This window comes from Phyllobates terribilis, unplaced genomic scaffold (genome assembly GCF_046119375.1).
Source record: "Phyllobates terribilis strain yellow unplaced genomic scaffold, ASM4611937v1 Scaffold_1__5_contigs__length_1240528914, whole genome shotgun sequence".
In the NCBI taxonomy this organism is placed as follows: domain Eukaryota; kingdom Metazoa; phylum Chordata; class Amphibia; order Anura; family Dendrobatidae; genus Phyllobates; species Phyllobates terribilis.
In genome coordinates this window covers 480,530,348-480,547,749 of record NW_027362761.1, presented here as the reverse complement: position 1 = coordinate 480,547,749, position 17,402 = coordinate 480,530,348, and positions in this window count along the sequence as shown.

The window sequence follows — 17,402 nt, the reverse complement described above, 5'->3', positions numbered from 1 at the left end:
TCGGGTCTTCCTCTTGTGGTCGGGTCTTCTTCTTGTGGTCGGGTCTTCTTCTTGTATCGGGTCTTCTTCTTGTGGTCGGGTCTTCTTCTTGTATCGGGTCTTCTTCTTGTATCGGGTCTTCTTCTTGTATCGGGTCTTATTCTTGTATCGGGTCTTCTTCTTGTGGTCGGGTCTTCTTCTTGTATCGGGTCTTCTTCTTGTGGTCGGGTCTTCTTCTTGTGGTCGGGTCTTCTTCTTGTATCGGGTCTTCTTCTTTTGGTCGGGTCTTCTTCTTGTATCGGGTCTTCTTCTTGTATCGGGTCTTCTTCTTGTGGTCGGGTCTTCTCCTTGTGGTCTGGTCTTCTTCTTGTGGTCTGGTCTTCTTCTTGTGGTCGGTTCTTCATCTTGTGGTCGGTTCTTCTTCTTGTGGTCGGGTCTTCTTGTGGTCGGGTCTTCTTATATCGGGTCTTCTTCTTGTATCGGGTCTTCTTCTTGTGGTCGGATATTCTTCTATCGGGTCTTCTTCTTTTATCGGGTCTTCTTCTTGTGGTCGGGTATTCTTGTGGTCGGGTTTTCTTCTTGTGGTCGGGTCTTCTTCTTGTACCGGTCTTCCTCTTGCGGTCGGGTCTTCTTCTTGTGGTCGGGTCTTCCTCTTGTGGTCGGGTCTTCTTCTTGTGGTCGGGTCTTCTTCTTGTATCGGGTCTTCTTCTTGTGGTCAGGTCCCCTTCTTGTGGTCGGGTCTTCTTCTTGTATCGGGTCTTCTTCTAGTATCGGGTCTTCTTCTTGTATCGGGTCTTCTTCTTGTGGTCGAGTCTTCTTCTTTTGGTCGGGTCTTCTTCTTGTGGTCGGGTCTTCTTGTATCGGGTCTTCTTCTTGTGGTCAGGTCTCCTTCTTGCGGTCGGGTCTTCTTCTTGTATCGGGTCTTCTTCTAGTATCGGGTCTTCTTCTTGTATCGGGTCTTCTTCTTGTGGTCGGGTCTTCTTCTTGTGGTCGGGTCTTCTTCTTGTATCGGGTCTTCTTCTTGTGGTCGGGTCTTCTTCTTGTGGTCGGGTCTTCTTCTTGTGGTCGAGTCTTCTTCTTGTGGTCGGGTCTTCTTCTTGTGGTCGGGTCTTCTTGTATCGGGTCTTCCTCTTGTGGTCAGGTCTCCTTCTTGTGGTCGGGTCTGCTTCTTGTATCGGGTCTTCTTCTAGTATCGGGTCTTCTTCTTGTATCGGGTCTTCTTCTTGTGGTCGGGTCTTCTTCTTGTGGTCGGGTCTTGTTCTTGTATCGGGTCTTCTTCTTGTGGTCGGGTCTTCTTCTTGTGGTCGGTTCTTCTTCTTGTTGTCGGGTCTTCTTCTTGTGGTCAGGTCTTCTTCTTGTATCGGGTCTTCTTCTTGTATCTGGTCTTCTTGTAGTCGGGTCTTCTTCTTGTGGTCGGGTCTTCTTCTAGTGGTCGGGTCTTCTTGTATCGGGCCTTCTTCTTGTATCGAGTCTTCTTCTTGTTTCGGGTCTTCTTCTTGTTTAGGGTATTCTTCTTGTATTGGGTCTTCTTCTTGTGGTCGGGTCTTCTTTTTGTATCGGGTCTTCTTCTTGTATCGGGTCTTCTTCTTGTGGTCAGGTCTTCTTCTTGTGGTGAGGTCTTCTTGCGGTCGGGTCTTCTTCTTGTATCGGGTCTTCTTCTTGTGGTCGGGTCTTCTTCTTGTGGTCGGGTCTTCTTCTCATGGTCGGGTCTTCTTCTTGTATTGGGTCTTCTTCTTGTATCGGGTCTTCTTCTGGTTTCGGGTCTTCTTCTTTTTTCGGGTCTTCTTCTTGTATCGGGTCTTCTTGTATCGGGTCTTCCTCTTGTGGTCGGGTCTTCTTCTTGTGGTCGGGTCTTCTTCTTGCATCGGGTCTTCTTCTTGTGGTCGGGTCTTCTTCTTGTATCGGGTCTTCTTCTTGTATCGGGTCTTTTTCTTGTATCGGGTCTTCTTCTTGTGGTCGGGTCTTCTTCTTGTATCGGGTCTTCTTCTTGTGGTCGGGTCTTCTTCTTGTATCGGGTCTTCTTCTTTTGGTCGGGTCTTCTTCTTGTATCGGGTCTTCTTCTTGTATCGGGTCTTCTTCTTGTGGTCGGGTCTTCTCCTTGTGGTCTGGTCTTCTTCTTGTGGTCGGGTCTTCTTCTTGTGGTCGGTTCTTCATCTTGTGGTCGGTTCTTCTTCTTGTGGTCGGGTCTTCTTCTTGTGGTCGGGTCTTCTTATATCGGGTCTTCTTCTTGTATCGGGTCTTCTTCTTGTGGTCGGATCTTCTTGTATCGGGTCTTCTTCTTTTATCGGGTCTTCTTCTTGTGGTCGGGTCTTCTTGTGGTCGGGTTTTCTTCTTGTGGTCGGGTCTTCTTCTTGTACCGGTCTTCCTCTTGTGGTCGGGTCTTCTTCTTGTGGTCGGGTCTTCCTCTTGTGGTCGGGTCTTCTTGTGGTCGGGTCTTCTTCTTGTATCGGGTCTTCTTCTTGTGGTCAGTTCCCCTTCTTGTGGTCGGGTCTTCTTCTTGTATCGGGTCTTCTTCTAGTATCGGGTCTTGTTCTTGTATCGAGTCTTCTTCTTGTGGTCGAGTCTTCTTCTTTTGGTCGGGTCTTCTTCTTGTGGTCGGGTCTTCTTCTTGTATCGGGTCTTCTTCTTGTGGTCAGGTCTCCTTCTTGTGGTCGGGTCTTCTTCTTGTATCGGGTCTTCTTCTAGTATCGGGTCTTCTTCTTGTATCGGGTCTTCTTCTTGTGGTCGGGTCTTCTTCTTGTGGTCGGGTCTTCTTCTTGTATCGGGTCTTCTTCTTGTGGTCAGGTCTCCTTCTTGTGGTCGGGTCTTCTTCTTGTATCGGGTCTTCTTCTAGTATCGGGTCTTCTTCTTGTATCGGGTCTTCTTCTTGTGGTCGGGTCTTCTTCTTGTGGTCGGGTCTTGTTCTTGTATCGGGTCTTCTTCTTGTGGTCGGGTCTTCTTCTTGTGGTCGGTTCTTCTTCTTGTATCGGGTCTTCTTCTTGTATCTGGTGTTCTTTTGGTCAGGTCTTCCTCTTGTGGTCGGGTCTTCTCCTTGTGGTCGGGTCTTCTTCTTGTGGTCGGGTCTTCTTCTTGTTTCGGGTCTTGTTCTTCTATTGGGTCTTCTTCTTGTGGTCGGGTCTTCTTCTAGTGGTCGGGTCTTCTTCTTGTATCGGGTCTTCTTCTTGTGGTCGGGTCTTCTTCTTGTATCGGGTCTTCTTCTTGTGGTCAGGTCCCCTTCTTGTGGTCGGGTCTTCTTCTTGTATCGGGTCTTCTTCTAGTATCGGGTCTTCTTCTTGTATCGGGTCTTCTTCTTGTGGTCGAGTCTTCTTCTTGTGGTCGGGTCTTCTTCTTGTGGTCGGGTCTTCTTCTTGTATCGGGTCTTCTTCTTGTGGTCAGGTCTCCTTTTTGTGGTCGGGTCTTCTTCTTGTATCGGGTCTTCTTCTAGTATCGGGTCTTCTTCTTGTATCGGGTCTTCTTCTTGTGGTCGGGTCTTCTTCTTGTGGTCGGGTCTTCTTCTTGTATCGGGTCTTCTTCTTGTGGTCGGGTCTTCTTCTTGTGGTTGGGTCTTCTTCTTGTGGTCGAGTCTTCTTCTTGTGTTCGGGTCTTCTTCTTGTGGTCGGGTCTTCTTCTTGTATCGGGTCTTCTTCTTGTGGTCAGGTCTCCTTCTTGTCTTCGGGTCTTCTTCTTGTATCGGGTCTTCTTCTAGTATCGGGTCTTCTGCTTGTATCGGGTCTTCTTCTTGTGGTTGGGTCTTCTTCTTGTGGTCAGGTCTTGTTCTTGTATCGGGTCTTCTTGTGGTCGGGTCTTCTTCTTGTGGTCGGTTCTTCTTCTTGTTGTCGGGTCTTCTTGTGGTCAGGTCTTCTTCTTGTATCGGGTCTTCTTCTTGTATCTGGTCTTCTTTTAGTCGGGTCTTCTTCTTGTGGTCGGGTCTTCTTCTAGTGGTCGGGTCTTCTTCTTGTATCGGGCCTTCTTCTTGTATCGGGTCTTCTTCTTGTTTCGGGTCTTCTTCTTGTTTAGGGTATTCTTCTTGTATCGGGTCTTCTTCTTGTTTAGGGTATTCTTTTTGTATCGGGTCTTCTTCTTGTATCGGGTCTTCTTCTTGTGGTCAGGTCTTCTTCTTGTGGTGAGGTCTTCTTGCGGTCGGGTCTTCTTCTTGTATCGGGTCTTCTTCTTGTGGTCGGGTCTTCTTCTTGTGGTCGGGTCTTCTTCTAATGGTCGGGTCTTCTTCTTGTATCGGGTCTTCTTCTTGTATCGGGTCTTCTTCTGGTTTCGGGTCTTCCTTTTTCGGGTCTTCTTCTTGTATCGGGTCTTCTTGTATCGGGTCTTCCTCTTGTGGTCGGGTCTTCTTCTTGTGGTCGGGTCTTCTTCTTGTATCGGGTCTTCTTCTTGTGGTCGGGTCTTCTTCTTGTATCGGGTCTTCTTCTTGTATCGGGTCTTCTTCTTGTATCGGGTCTTATTCTTGTATCGGGTCTTCTTCTTGTGGTCGGGTCTTCTTCTTGTATCAGGTCTTCTTCTTGTGGTCGGGTCTTCTTCTTGTGGTCTGGTCTTCTTCTTGTATCGGGTCTTCTTCTTTTGGTCGGGTCTTCTTCTTGTATCGGGTCTTCTTCTTGTATCGGGTCTTCTTCTTGTGGTCGGGTCTTCTCCTTGTGGTCTGGTCTTCTTCTTGTGGTCGGGTCTTCTTCTTGTGGTCGGTTCTTCATCTTGTGGTCGGTTCTTCTTCTTGTGGTCGGGTCTTCTTGTGGTCGGGTCTTCTTATATCGGGTCTTCTTCTTGTATCGGGTCTTCTTCTTGTGGTCGGATCTTCTTCTATCGGGTCTTCTTCTTTTATCGGGTCTTCTTCTTGTGGTCGGGTATTCTTGTGGTCGGGTTTTCTTCTTGTGGTCGGGTCTTCTTCTTGTACCGGTCTTCCTCTTGCGGTCGGGTCTTCTTCTTGTGGTCGGGTCTTCCTCTTGTGGTCGGGTCTTCTTCTTGTGGTCGGGTCTTCTTCTTGTATCGGGTCTTCTTCTTGTGGTCAGGTCCCCTTCTTGTGGTCGGGTCTTCTTCTTGTATCGGGTCTTCTTCTAGTATCGGGTCTTCTTCTTGTATCGGGTCTTCTTCTTGTGGTCGAGTCTTCTTCTTTTGGTCGGGTCTTCTTCTTGTGGTCGGGTCTTCTTGTATCGGGTCTTCTTCTTGTGGTCAGGTCTCCTTCTTGTGGTCGGGTCTTCTTCTTGTATCGGGTCTTCTTCTAGTATCGGGTCTTCTTCTTGTATCGGGTCTTCTTCTTGTGGTCGGGTCTTCTTCTTGTGGTCGGGTCTTCTTCTTGTATCGGGTCTTCTTCTTGTGGTCGGGTCTTCTTCTTGTGGTCGGGTCTTCTTCTTGTGGTCGAGTCTTCTTCTTGTGGTCGGGTCTTCTTCTTGTGGTCGGGTCTTCTTGTATCGGGTCTTCCTCTTGTGGTCAGGTCTCCTTCTTGTGGTCGGGTCTGCTTCTTGTATCGGGTCTTCTTCTAGTATCGGGTCTTCTTCTTGTATCGGGTCTTCTTCTTGTGGTCGGGTCTTCTTCTTGTGGTCGGGTCTTGTTCTTGTATCGGGTCTTCTTCTTGTGGTCGGGTCTTCTTCTTGTGGTCGGTTCTTCTTCTTGTTGTCGGGTCTTCTTCTTGTGGTCAGGTCTTCTTCTTGTATCGGGTCTTCTTCTTGTATCTGGTCTTCTTGTAGTCGGGTCTTCTTCTTGTGGTCGGGTCTTCTTCTAGTGGTCGGGTCTTCTTCTTGTATCGGGCCTTCTTCTTGTATCGAGTCTTCTTCTTGTTTCGGGTCTTCTTCTTGTTTAGGGTATTCTTCTTGTATTGGGTCTTCTTCTTGTGGTCGGGTCTTCTTTTTGTATCGGGTCTTCTTCTTGTATCGGGTCTTCTTCTTGTGGTCAGGTCTTCTTCTTGTGGTGAGGTCTTCTTGCGGTCGGGTCTTCTTCTTGTATCGGGTCTTCTTCTTGTGGTCGGGTCTTCTTCTTGTGGTCGGGTCTTCTTCTCATGGTCGGGTCTTCTTCTTGTATTGGGTCTTCTTCTTGTATTGGGTCTTCTTCTGGTTTCGGGTCTTCTTCTTTTTTCGGGTCTTCTTCTTGTATCGGGTCTTCTTGTATCGGGTCTTCCTCTTGTGGTCGGGTCTTCTTCTTGTGGTCTGGTCTTCTTCTTGCATCGGGTCTTCTTCTTGTGGTCGGGTCTTCTTCTTGTATCGGGTCTTCTTCTTGTATCGGGTCTTATTCTTGTATCGGGTCTTCTTCTTGTGGTCGGGTCTTCTTCTTGTATCGGGTCTTCTTCTTGTGGTCGGGTCTTCTTCTTGTATCGGGTCTTCTTCTTTTGGTCGGGTCTTCTTCTTGTATCGGGTCTTCTTCTTGTATCGGGTCTTCTTCTTGTGGTCGGGTCTTCTCCTTGTGGTCTGGTCTTCTTCTTGTGGTCGGGTCTTCTTCTTGTGGTCGGTTCTTCATCTTGTGGTCGGTTCTTCTTCTTGTGGTCGGGTCTTCTTCTTGTGGTCGGGTCTTCTTATATCGGGTCTTCTTCTTGTATCGGGTCTTCTTCTTGTGGTCGGATCTTCTTGTATCGGGTCTTCTTCTTTTATCGGGTCTTCTTCTTGTGGTCGGGTCTTCTTGTGGTCGGGTTTTCTTCTTGTGGTCGGGTCTTCTTCTTGTACCGGTCTTCCTCTTGTGGTCGGGTCTTCTTCTTGTGGTCGGGTCTTCCTCTTGTGGTCGGGTCTTCTTGTGGTCGGGTCTTCTTCTTGTATCGGGTCTTCTTCTTGTGGTCAGTTCCCCTTCTTGTGGTCGGGTCTTCTTCTTGTATCGGGTCTTCTTCTAGTATCGGGTCTTCTTCTTGTATCGAGTCTTCTTCTTGTGGTCGAGTCTTCTTCTTTTGGTCGGGTCTTCTTCTTGTGGTCGGGTCTTCTTCTTGTATCGGGTCTTCTTCTTGTGGTCAGGTCTCCTTCTTGTGGTCGGGTCTTCTTCTTGTATCGGGTCTTCTTCTAGTATCGGGTCTTCTTCTTGTATCGGGTCTTCTTCTTGTGGTCGGGTCTTCTTCTTGTGGTCGGGTCTTCTTCTTGTATCGGGTCTTCTTCTTGTGGTCGGGTCTTCTTCTTGTGGTCGGGTCTTCTTCTTGTGGTCGAGTCTTCTTCTTGTGGTCGGGTCTTCTTCTTGTGGTCGGGTCTTCTTCTTGTATCGGGTCTTCTTCTTGTGGTCGGGTCTCCTTCTTGTGGTCGGGTCTTCTTCTTGTATCGGGTCTTCTTCTAGTATCGGGTCTTCTTCTTGTATCGGGTCTTCTTCTTGTGGTCGGGTCTTCTTCTTGTGGTCGGGTCTTGTTCTTGTATCGGGTCTTCTTCTTGTGGTCGGGTCTTCTTCTTGTGGTCGGTTCTTCTTCTTGTTGTCGGGTCTTCTTCTTGTGGTCAGGTCTTCTTCTTGTATCGGGTCTTCTTCTTGTATCTGGTCTTCTTCTAGTCGGGTCTTCTTCTTGTGGTCGGGTCTTCTTCTAGTGGTCGGGTCTTCTTCTTGTATCGGGCCTTCTTCTTGTATCGGGTCTTCTTCTTGTTTCGGGTCTTCTTCTTGTTTAGGGTATTCTTCTTGTATCGGGTCTTCTTCTTGCGGTCGGGTCTTCTTCTTGTATCGGGTCTTCTTCTTGTGGTCGGGTCTTCTTCTTGTGGTCGGGTCTTCTTCTAATGGTCGGGTCTTCCTCTTGTATCGGGTCTTCTTCTTGTATCGGGTCTTCTTCTGGTTTCGGGTTTTCTTCTTTTTTCGGGTCTTCTTCTTGTATCGGGTCTTCTTGTATCGGGTCTTCCTCTTGTGGTCGGGTCTTCTTCTTGTGGTCGGGTCTTCTTCTTGTATCGGGTCTTCTTCTTGTGGTCGGGTCTTCTTCTTGTATCGGGTCTTCTTCTTGTATCGGGTCTTCTTCTTGTATCAGGTCTTATTCTTGTATCGGGTCTTCTTCTTGTGGTCGGGTCTTCTTCTTGTATCGGGTCTTCTTCTTGTGGTCGGGTCTTCTTCTTGTGGTCGGGTCTTCTTCTTGTATCGGGTCTTCTTCTTTTGGTCGGGTCTTCTTCTTTTATCGGGTCTTCTTCTTATATCGGGTCTTCTTCTTGTGGTCGGGTCTTTTCCTTGTGGTCTCGTCTTCTTCTTGTGGTCGGGTCTTCTTCTTGTGGTCGGTTCTTCATCTTGTGGTCGGTTCTTCTTCTTGTGGTCGGGTCTTCTTCTTGTGGTCGGGTCTTCTTATATCGGGTCTTCTTCTTGTATCGGGTCTTCTTCTTGTGTTCGGATCTTCTTGTATCGGGTCTTCTTCTTTTATCGGGTCTTCTTCTTGTGGTCGGGTCTTCTTGTGGTCGGGTCTTCTTCTTGTGGTCGGGTCTTCTTCTTGTATCGGGTCTTCCTCTTGTGGTCGGGTCTTCTTCTTGTGGTCGGGTCTTCCTCTTGTGGTCGGGTCTTCTTCTTGTGGTCGGGTCTTCTTCTTGTGGTCGGGTCTTCTTCTTGTTTCGGGTCTTCTTCTTGTATCGGGTCTTCTTCTTGTGGTCGGATCTTCTTCTAGTGGTCGGGTCTTCTTCTTGTATCGGGTCTTCTTGTTTCGGGTCTTCTTGTATCGGGTCTTCTTCTAGTATCGGGACTTCTTGTATCGGGTCTTCTTCTTGTGGTCGGGTCTTCTTCTTGTGGTCGGGTCTTCTTCTTGTATCGGGTCTTCTTCTTGTGGTCGGGTCTCCTTCCTGTGGCCGGGTCTTCTTCTTGTATCGGGTCTTCTTCTAGTATCGGGTCTTCTTCTTGTATCGGGTCTTCTCCTTGTGGTCGGGCTTTTTCTTGTGGTCGGGTCTTCTTCTTGTATCGGGTCTTCTTCTTGTATCTGGTCTTCTTGTGGTCGGGTCTTCTTCTTGTGGTCGGGTCTTCTTCTAGTGGTCGGGTCTTCTTCTTGTATCGGGTCTTCTTCTTGTTTCGGGTCTTCTTCTTGTATCGGGTCTTCTTCTTGTGGTCGGGTCTTCTTCTAGTGGTCGGGTCTTCTTCTTGTATCGGGTCTTCTTCTTGTATCTGGTCTTCTTGTGGTCAGGTCTTCCTCTTGTGGTCGGGTCTTCTCCTTGTGGTCGGGTCTTCTTCTTGTGGTCGGGTCTTCTTCTTGTTTCGGGTCTTCTTCTTGTATTGGGTCTTCTTCTTGTGGTCGGGTCTTCTTCTAGTGGTCGGGTCTTCTTCTTGTATCGGGTCTTCTTCTTGTGGTCGGGTCTTCTTCTTGTATCGGGTCTTCTTCTTGTGGTCAGGTCCCCTTCTTGTGGTCGGGTCTTCTTCTTGTATCAGGTCTTCTTCTTGTATCGGGTCTTCTTCTTGTGGTCGAGTCTTCTTCTTGTGGTCGGGTCTTCTTCTTGTGGTCGGGTCTTCTTCTTGTATGGGGTCTTCTTCTTGTGGTCAGGTCTCCTTCTTGTGGTCGGGTCTTCTTCTTGTATCGGGTCTTCTTCTAGTATCGGGTCTTCTTCTTGTATCGGGTCTTCTTCTTGTGGTCGGGTCTTCTTCTTGTGGTCGGGTCTTCTTCTTGTGGTCGGGTCTTCTTCTTGTATCGGGTCTTCTTCTTGTGGTCGGGTCTTCTTCTTGTGGTCGGGTCTTCTTCTTGTGGTCGGGTCTTCTTCTTGTGGTCAGGTCTTCTTCTTGTATCGGGTCTTCTTCTTGTATCTGGTCTTCTTGTAGTCGGGTCTTCTTCTTGTGGTCGGGTCTTCTTCTACTGGTCGGGTCTTCTTCTTGTATCGGGCCTTCTTCTTGTATCGGGTCTTCTTCTTGTTTCGGGTCTTCTTCTTGTTTCGGGTATTCTTCTTGTATCGGGTCTTCTTCTTGTGGTAGGGTCTTCTTTTTGTATCGGGTCTTCTTCTTGTATCGGTTCTTCTTCTTGTGGTCAGGTCTTCTTCTTGTGGTGAGGTCTTCTTCTTGCGGTCGGGTCTTCTTCTTGTATCGGGTCTTCTTCTTGTGGTCGGGTCTACTTCTTGTGGTCGGTCTTCTTATAATGGTCGGGTCTTCTTCTTGTATCGGGTCTTCTTCTTGTATCGGGTCTTCTTCTGGTTTCGGGTCTTCTTCTTTTTTCGGGTCTTCTTCTTGTATCGGGTCTTCTTCTTTTATCGGGTCTTCCTCTTGTGGTCGGGTCTTCTTCTTGTGGTCGAGTCTTCTTCTTGTATCGGGTCTTCTTCTTGTGGTCGGGTCTTCTTCTTGTATCGGGTCTTCTTCTTGTATCGGGTCTTATTCTTGTATCGGGTCTTCTTCTTGTGTACCGGTCTTCTTCTTGTATCGGGTCTTCTTCTTGTGGTCGGGTCTTCTTCTTGTGGTTGGGTCTTCTTCTTGTGGTCGGGTCTTCTTCTTGTATCAGGTCTGCTTCTTGTATCGGGTCTTCTTCTTGTGGTCGGGTCTTCTTCTTGCGGCATTGTGTCTTCTTATATCAATTCTTCTTGTGGTCGGGTCTACTTCTAGTGGTCGGGTCTTCTTCTTGTGGTCGGGTCTTCTTATATCGGGTCTTCTTCTTGTATCGGGTCTTCTTCTTGTGGTCGGGTCTTCTTCTTGTGGTCGGGTCTTCTTCTTGTATCGGGTCTTCTTCTTTTATCGGGTCTTCTTCTTTTGGTCGGGTCTTCTTCTTGTGGTCGGGTCTTCTTCTTTTATCAGGTCTTCCTCTTGTGGTCGGGTCTTCTTCTTGTGGTCGGGTCTTCCTCTTGTGGTCGGGTCTTCTTCTTGTGGTCGGGTCTTCTGCTTGTTTCGGGTCTTCTTCTTGTATCGTGTCTTCTTCTTGTGGTCGGGTCTTCTTCTTGTGGTCGGGTCTTCTTCTTGTGGTCGGGTCTTCTTCTTGTATCGGGTCTTCTTGTTTCGGGTCTTCTTCTTGTATCGGGTCCTCTTCTAGTATCGGGTCTTCTTGTATCGGGTCTTCTTCTTGTGGTCAGGTCTTCTTCTTGTGGTCGGGTCTTCTTCTTGTATCGGGTCTTCTTCTTGTGGTCGGGTCTCCTTCCTGTGGTCGGGTCTTCTTCGTGTATCGGGTCTTCTTCTAGTATCGGGTCTTCTTCTTGTATCGGGTCTTCTTCTTGTGGTCGGGTCTTCTTCTTGTATCGGGTCTTCTACTTGTGGTCGGGCTTCTTCTTTTGGTCGGGTCTTCTTCTTGTATCGGGTCTTCTTCTTGTTTCGGGTCTTCTTCTTGTATCGGGTCTTCTTCTTGTGGTCGGGTCTTCTTCTAGTGGTCGGGCCTTCTTCTTGTTTCGGGTCTTCTTCTTGTATCGGGTCTTCTTCTTGTGGTCGGGTCTTCTTCTAGTGGTCGGGTCTTCTTCTTGTATCTGGTCTTCTTCTTGTATCGGGTCTTCTTCTTGTATCTGGTCTTCTTGTGGTCGGGTCTTCTCCTTGTGGTCGGGTCTTCTTCTTGTGGTCGGGTCTTCTTTTTGTTTTGGGTCTTCTTCTTGTTTTGGGTCTTCTTCTTGTATCGGGTCTTCTTCTTGTGGTCGGGTCTTCTTCTAGTGGTCGGGTCTTCTTCTTGTATCGGGTCTTCTTCTTGTGGTCGGGTCTTCTTCTTGTATCTGGTCTTCTTGTGGTATCTGGTCTTCTTGTGGTCGGGTCTTCTTCTTGTATCGGGTCTTCTCCTTGTGGTCGGGCTTCTTCTTGTGGTCGGGTCTTCTTCTTGTATCGGGTCTTCTTCTTGTATCTGGTCTTATTGTGGTCGGGTCTTCTTCTTGTGGTCGGGTCTTCTTCTTGTATCGGGTCTTCTTCTTGTTTCGGGTCTTCTTCTTGTATCGGGTCTTCTTCTTGTGGTCGGGTCTTCTTCTAGTGGTCGGGTCTTCTTCTTGTATCGGGTCTTCTTCTTGTATCGGGTCTTCTTCTTGTATCTGGTCTTCTTGTGGTCGGGTCTTCCTCTTGTGGTCGGGTCTTCTCCTTGTGGTCGGGTCTTCTTCTTGTGATCGGGTCTTCTTCTAGTGGTCGGGTCTTCTTCTTGTATCGGGTCTTCTTCTTGTGGTCGGGTCTTCTTCTTGTATCTGGTCTTCTTGTGGTATCTGGTCTTCTTGTGGTCGGGTCTTCCTCTTGTGGTCGGGTCTCCTTCCTGTGGTCGGGTCTTCTTCTTGCATCGGGTCTTCTTCTAGTATCGGGTCTTCTTCTTGTATCGGGTCTTCTTCTTGTGGTCAGGTCTCCTTCTTGTGGTCGGGTCTTCTTCTTGTATCGGGTCTTCTTCTAGTATCGGGTCTTCTTCTTGTATCGGGTCTTCTTCTTGTGGTCGGGTCTTCTTCTTGTGGTCGGGTCTTCTTCTTGTGGTCGGGTCTTCTTCTTGTATCAGGTCTTCTTCTTGTGGTCGGGTCTTCTTCTTGTGGTCGGGTCTTCTTCTTGTATCGGGTCTTCTTCTTGTGGTCAGGTCTTCTTCTTGTGTCGAGTCTTCTTCTTGTATCTGGTCTTCTTGTAGTCGGGTCTTCTTCTTGTGGTCGGGTCTTCTTCTAGTGGTCGGGTCTTCTTGTATCGGGCCTTCTTCTTGTATCGGGTCTTCTTCTTGTTTCGGGTCTTCTTTTTGTTTCGGGTATTCTTCTTGTATCGGGTCTTCTTCTTATGGTCGGGTCTTCTTTTTGTATCGGGTCTTCTTCTTGTATCGGATCTTCTTCTTTTGGTCAGGTCTTCTTCTTGTGGTGAGGTCTTCTTCTTGCGGTCGGGTCTTCTTCTTGTATCGGGTCTTCTTCTTGTGGTCGGGTCTTCTTCTAATGGTCGGGTCTTCTTCTTGTATCGGGTCTTCTTCTTGTATCGGGTCTTCTTCTGGTTTCGGGTCTTCTTCTTTTTTCGGGTCTTCTTCTTGTATCGGGTCTTCTTCTTGTATCGCGTCTTCCTCTTGTGGTCGGGTCTTCTTCTTGTGGTCGGGTCTTCTTCTTGTATCGGGTCTTCTTCTTGTGGTCGGGTCTTCTTCTTGTATCGGGTCTTCTTCTTGTATCGGGTCTTATTCTTGTATCGGGTCTTCTTCTTGTGGTCGGGTCTTCTTCTTGTATCGGGTCTTCTTCTTGAGTTCGGGTCTTCTTCTTGTGGTCGGGTCTTCTTCTTGTGGTCGGGTCTTCTTCTTGTATCAGGTCTTCTTCTTGTATCGGGTCTTCTTGTGGTCGGGTCTTCTTCTAGAGGTCGGGTCTTCTTCTTGTGGTCGGGTCTTCTTCTTGTGGTCGGCTCTTCTTCTTGTGGTCGGGTCTTCTTCTTGCGGCATTGTGTCTTCTTGTATCAATTCTTCTTGTGTTCGGGTCTGCTTCTAGTGGTCGGGTCTTCTTCTTGTGGTCGGGTCTTCTTATATTAGGTCTTCTTCTTGTATCGGGTCTTCTTCTTGTGGTCGTGTCTTCTTCTTGTGGTCGGGTCTTCTTCTTGTATCGGGTCTTCTTCTTGTATCAGGTCTTCCTCTTGTGGTCGGGTCTTCTTCTTGTGGTCGGGTCTTCTACTTGTTTCGGGTCTTCTTCTTGTATCGTGTCTTCTTCTTGTGGTCGGGTCTTCTTCTTGTGGTCGGGTCTTCTTCTTGTATCGGGTCTTCTTGTTTCGGGTCTTCTTCTTGTATCGGGTCCTCTTCTAGTATCGGGTCTTCTTGTATCGGGTCTTCTTCTTGTGGTCGGGTCTTCTTCTTGTGGTCGGGTCTTCTTCTTGTATCGGGTCTTCTTCTTGTGGTCGGGTCTCCTTCCTGTGGTCGGGTCTTCTTCTTGTATCGGGTCTTCTTCTTGTGGTCGGGTCTTCTTCTTGTATCGGATCTTCTTCTTGTGGTCGGGTCTTCTTCTTGTGGTCGGGTCTTCTTCTTGTATCAGGTCTTCTTCTTGTATCGGGTCTTCTTCTTGTGGTCGGGTCTTCTTCTAGAGGACGGGTCTTCTTCTTGTATCGGGTCTTCTTCTTGTGGTCGGCTCTTCTTCTTGTGGTCGGCTCTTCTTCTTGCGGCATTGTGTCTTCTTGTATCAATTCTTCTTGTGTTCGGGTCTGCTTCTCGTGGTCGGGTCTTCTTCTTGTGGTCGGGTCTTCTTATATTAGGTCTTCTTCTTGTATCGGGTCTTCTTCTTGTGGTCGTGTCTTCTTCTTGTGGTCGGGTCTTCTTCTTGTATCGGGTCTTCTTCTTGTATCAGGTCTTCCTCTTGTGGTCGGGTCTTCTTCTTGTGGTCGGGTCTTCTACTTGTTTCGGGTCTTCTTCTTGTATCGTGTCTTCTTCTTGTGGTCGGGTCTTCTTGTGGTCGGGTCTTCTTCTTGTATCGGGTCCTCTTCTAGTATCGGGTCTTCTTGTATCGGGTCTTCTTCTTGTGGTCGGGTCCTCTTCTTGTGGTCGGGTCTTCTTCTTGTATCGGGTCTTCTTCTTGTGGTCGGGTCTCCTTCCTGTGGTCGGGTCTTCTTCTTGTATCGGGTCTTCTTCTTGTGGTCGGGTCTTCTTCTTGTATCGGGTCTTCTTCTTGTGGTCGGGTCTTCTTCTTGTGGTCGGGTCTTCTTCTTGTATCGGGTCTTCTTCTTGTGTTCGGGTCTTCTTCTTGTGGTCGGGTCTTCTACTTGTATCGGGTCTTCTTCTTGTATCTGGTCTTATTGTGGTCGGGTCTTCTTCTTGTGGTCGGGTCTTCTTCTAGTGGTCGGGTCTTCTTCTTGTATCGGGTCTCTTTCTTGTATCAGGTCTTCTTCTTGTATCTGGTCTTCTTGTGGTCGGGTCTTCCTCTTGTGGTCGGGTCTTCTCCTTGTGGTCGGGTCTTCTTCTTGTGGTCGGGTCTTCTTCTTGTTTTGGGTCTTCTTCTTGTATCGGGTCTTCTTCTTGTGGTCGGGTCTTCTTCTAGTGGTTTGGTCTTCTTCTTGTATCGGGCCTTCTTCTTGTGGTCGGGTCTTCTTCTTGTATCGGGTCTTCTTCTTGTGGTCAGGTCTCCTTCTTGTGGTCGGGTCTTCTTCTTGTATCGGGTCTTCTTCTACTATCGGGTCTTCTTCTTGTATCTGGTCTTCTTCTTGTGGTCGGGTCTTCTTCTTGTGGTCGGCTCTTCTTCTTGTATCGGGTCTTCTTCTTGTGGTCAGGTCTCCTTCTTGTGGTCGGGTCTTCTTCTTGCATCAGGTTTTCTTCTAGTATCGGGTCTTCTTCTTGTATCGGGTCTTCTTCTTGTGGTCGGGTCTTCTTCTTGTGGTCGGGTCTTCTTCTTGTATCGGGTCTTCTTCTTGTGGTCGGGTCTTCTTCTTGTATCGGGTCTTCTTCTTGTATCTGGTCTTCTTGTAGTTGGGTATTCTTCTTGTGGTCGGGTCTTCTTCTAGTGGTCGGGTCTTCTTCTTGTATCGGGCCTTCTTCTTGTATCGGGGTCTTCTTCTTGTTTCGGTTCTTCTTCTTGTTTCGGGTATTCTTCTTGTATCGGGTCTTCTTTTTGTGGTCGGGTCTTCTTTTTGTATCGGGTCTTCTTCTTGTATCGGGTATTCTTCTTGTGGTCGGGTCTTCTTCTTGTGGTGAGGTCTTCTTCTTGCGGTCGGGTCTTCTTCTTGTATCGGGTCTTCTTCTTGTGGTCGGGTCTTCTTCTTGTGGTCGGGTCTTCTTGTATCGGGTCTTCTTCTTGTATCGGGTCTACTTCTGGTTTCGGGTCTTCTTCTTTTTTCGGGTCTTCTTCTTGTATCGGGTCTTCCTCTTGTGGTCGGGTCTTCTTCTTGTGGTCGGGTCTTCTTCTTGTATCTGGTCTTCTTCTTGTGGTCGGGTCTTCTTCTTGTATCGGGTCTTCCTCTTGTGGTCGGGTCTTCTTCTTGTGGTCGGGTCTTCTTCTTGTATCTGGTCTTCTTCTAGTGGTCGGGTCTTCTTCTTGTATCGGGTCTTCTTCTTGTTTCGGGTCTTCTTCTTGTATCGGGTCTTCTTCTTGTGGTCGGGTCTTCTTCTAGTGGTCGGGTCTTCTTCTTGTATCGGGTCTTCTTCTTGTATCTGGTCTTCTTGTGGTCAGGTCTTCCTCTTGTGGTCGGGTCTTCTCCTTGTGGTCGGGTCTTCTTCTTGTGGTCGGGTCTTCTTCTTGTTTCGGGTCTTCTTCTTGTATTGGGTCTTCTTCTTGTGGTCGGGTCTTCTTCTAGTGGTCGGGTCTTCTTCTTGTATCGGGTCTTCTTCTTGTGGTCGGGTCTTCTTCTTGTATCGGGTCTTCTTCTTGTGGTCAGGTCCCCTTCTTGTGGTCGGGTCTTCTTCTTGTATCAGGTCTTCTTCTTGTATCGGGTCTTCTTCTTGTGGTCGAGTCTTCTTCTTGTGGTCGGGTCTTCTTCTTGTGGTCGGGTCTTCTTCTTGTATGGGGTCTTCTTCTTGTGGTCAGGTCTCCTTCTTGTGGTCGGATCTTCTTCTTGTATCGGGTCTTCTTCTAGTATCGGGTCTTCTTCTTGTATCGGGTCTTCTTCTTGTGGTCGGGTCTTCTTCTTGTGGTCGGGTCTTCTTCTTGTGGTCGGGTCTTCTTCTTGTATCGGGTCTTCTTCTTGTGGTCGGGTCTTCTTCTTGTGGTCGGGTCTTCTTCTTGTGGTCGGGTCTTCTTCTTGTGGTCAGGTCTTCTTCTTGTATCGGGTCTTCTTCTTGTATCTGGTCTTCTTGTAGTCGGGTCTTCTTCTTGTGGTCGGGTCTTCTTCTACTGGTCGGGTCTTCTTCTTGTATCGGGCCTTCTTCTTGTATCGGGTCTTCTTCTTGTTTCGGGTCTTCTTCTTGTTTCGGGTATTCTTCTTGTATCGGGTCTTCTTCTTGTGGTAGGGTCTTCTTTTTGTATCGGGTCTTCTTCTTGTATCGGTTCTTCTTCTTGTGGTCAGGTCTTCTTCTTGTGGTGAGGTCTTCTTCTTGCGGTCGGGTCTTCTTCTTGTATCGGGTCTTCTTCTTGTGGTCGGGTCTACTTCTTGTGGTCGGTCTTCTTATAATGGTCGGGTCTTCTTCTTGTATCGGGTCTTCTTCTTGTATCGGGTCTTCTTCTGGTTTCGGGTCTTCTTCTTTTTTCGGGTCTTCTTCTTGTATCGGGTCTTCTTCTTTTATCGGGTCTTCCTCTTGTGGTCGGGTCTTCTTCTTGTGGTCGGGTCTTCTTCTTGTATCGGGTCTTCTTCTTGTGGTCGGGTCTTCTTCTTGTATCGGGTCTTCTTCTTGTATCGGGTCTTATTCTTGTATCGGGTCTTCTTCTTGTGTACCGGTCTTCTTCTTGTATCGGGTCTTCTTCTTGTGGTCGGGTCTTCTTCTTGTGGTTGGGTCTTCTTCTTGTGGTCGGGTCTTCTTCTTGTATCAGGTCTGCTTCTTGTATCGGGTCTTCTTCTTGTGGTCGGGTCTTCTTCTTGCGGCATTGTGCCTTCTTATATCAATTCTTCTTGTGGTCGGGTCTACTTCTAGTGGTCGGGTCTTCTTCTTGTGGTCGGGTCTTCTTATATCGGGTCTTCTTCTTGTATCGGGTCTTCTTCTTGTGGTCGGGTCTTCTTCTTGTGGTCGGGTCTTCTTCTTGTATCGGGTCTTCTTCTTTTATCGGGTCTTCTTCTTTTGGTCGGGTCTTCTTCTTGTGGTCGGGTCTTCTTCTTGTGGTCGGGTC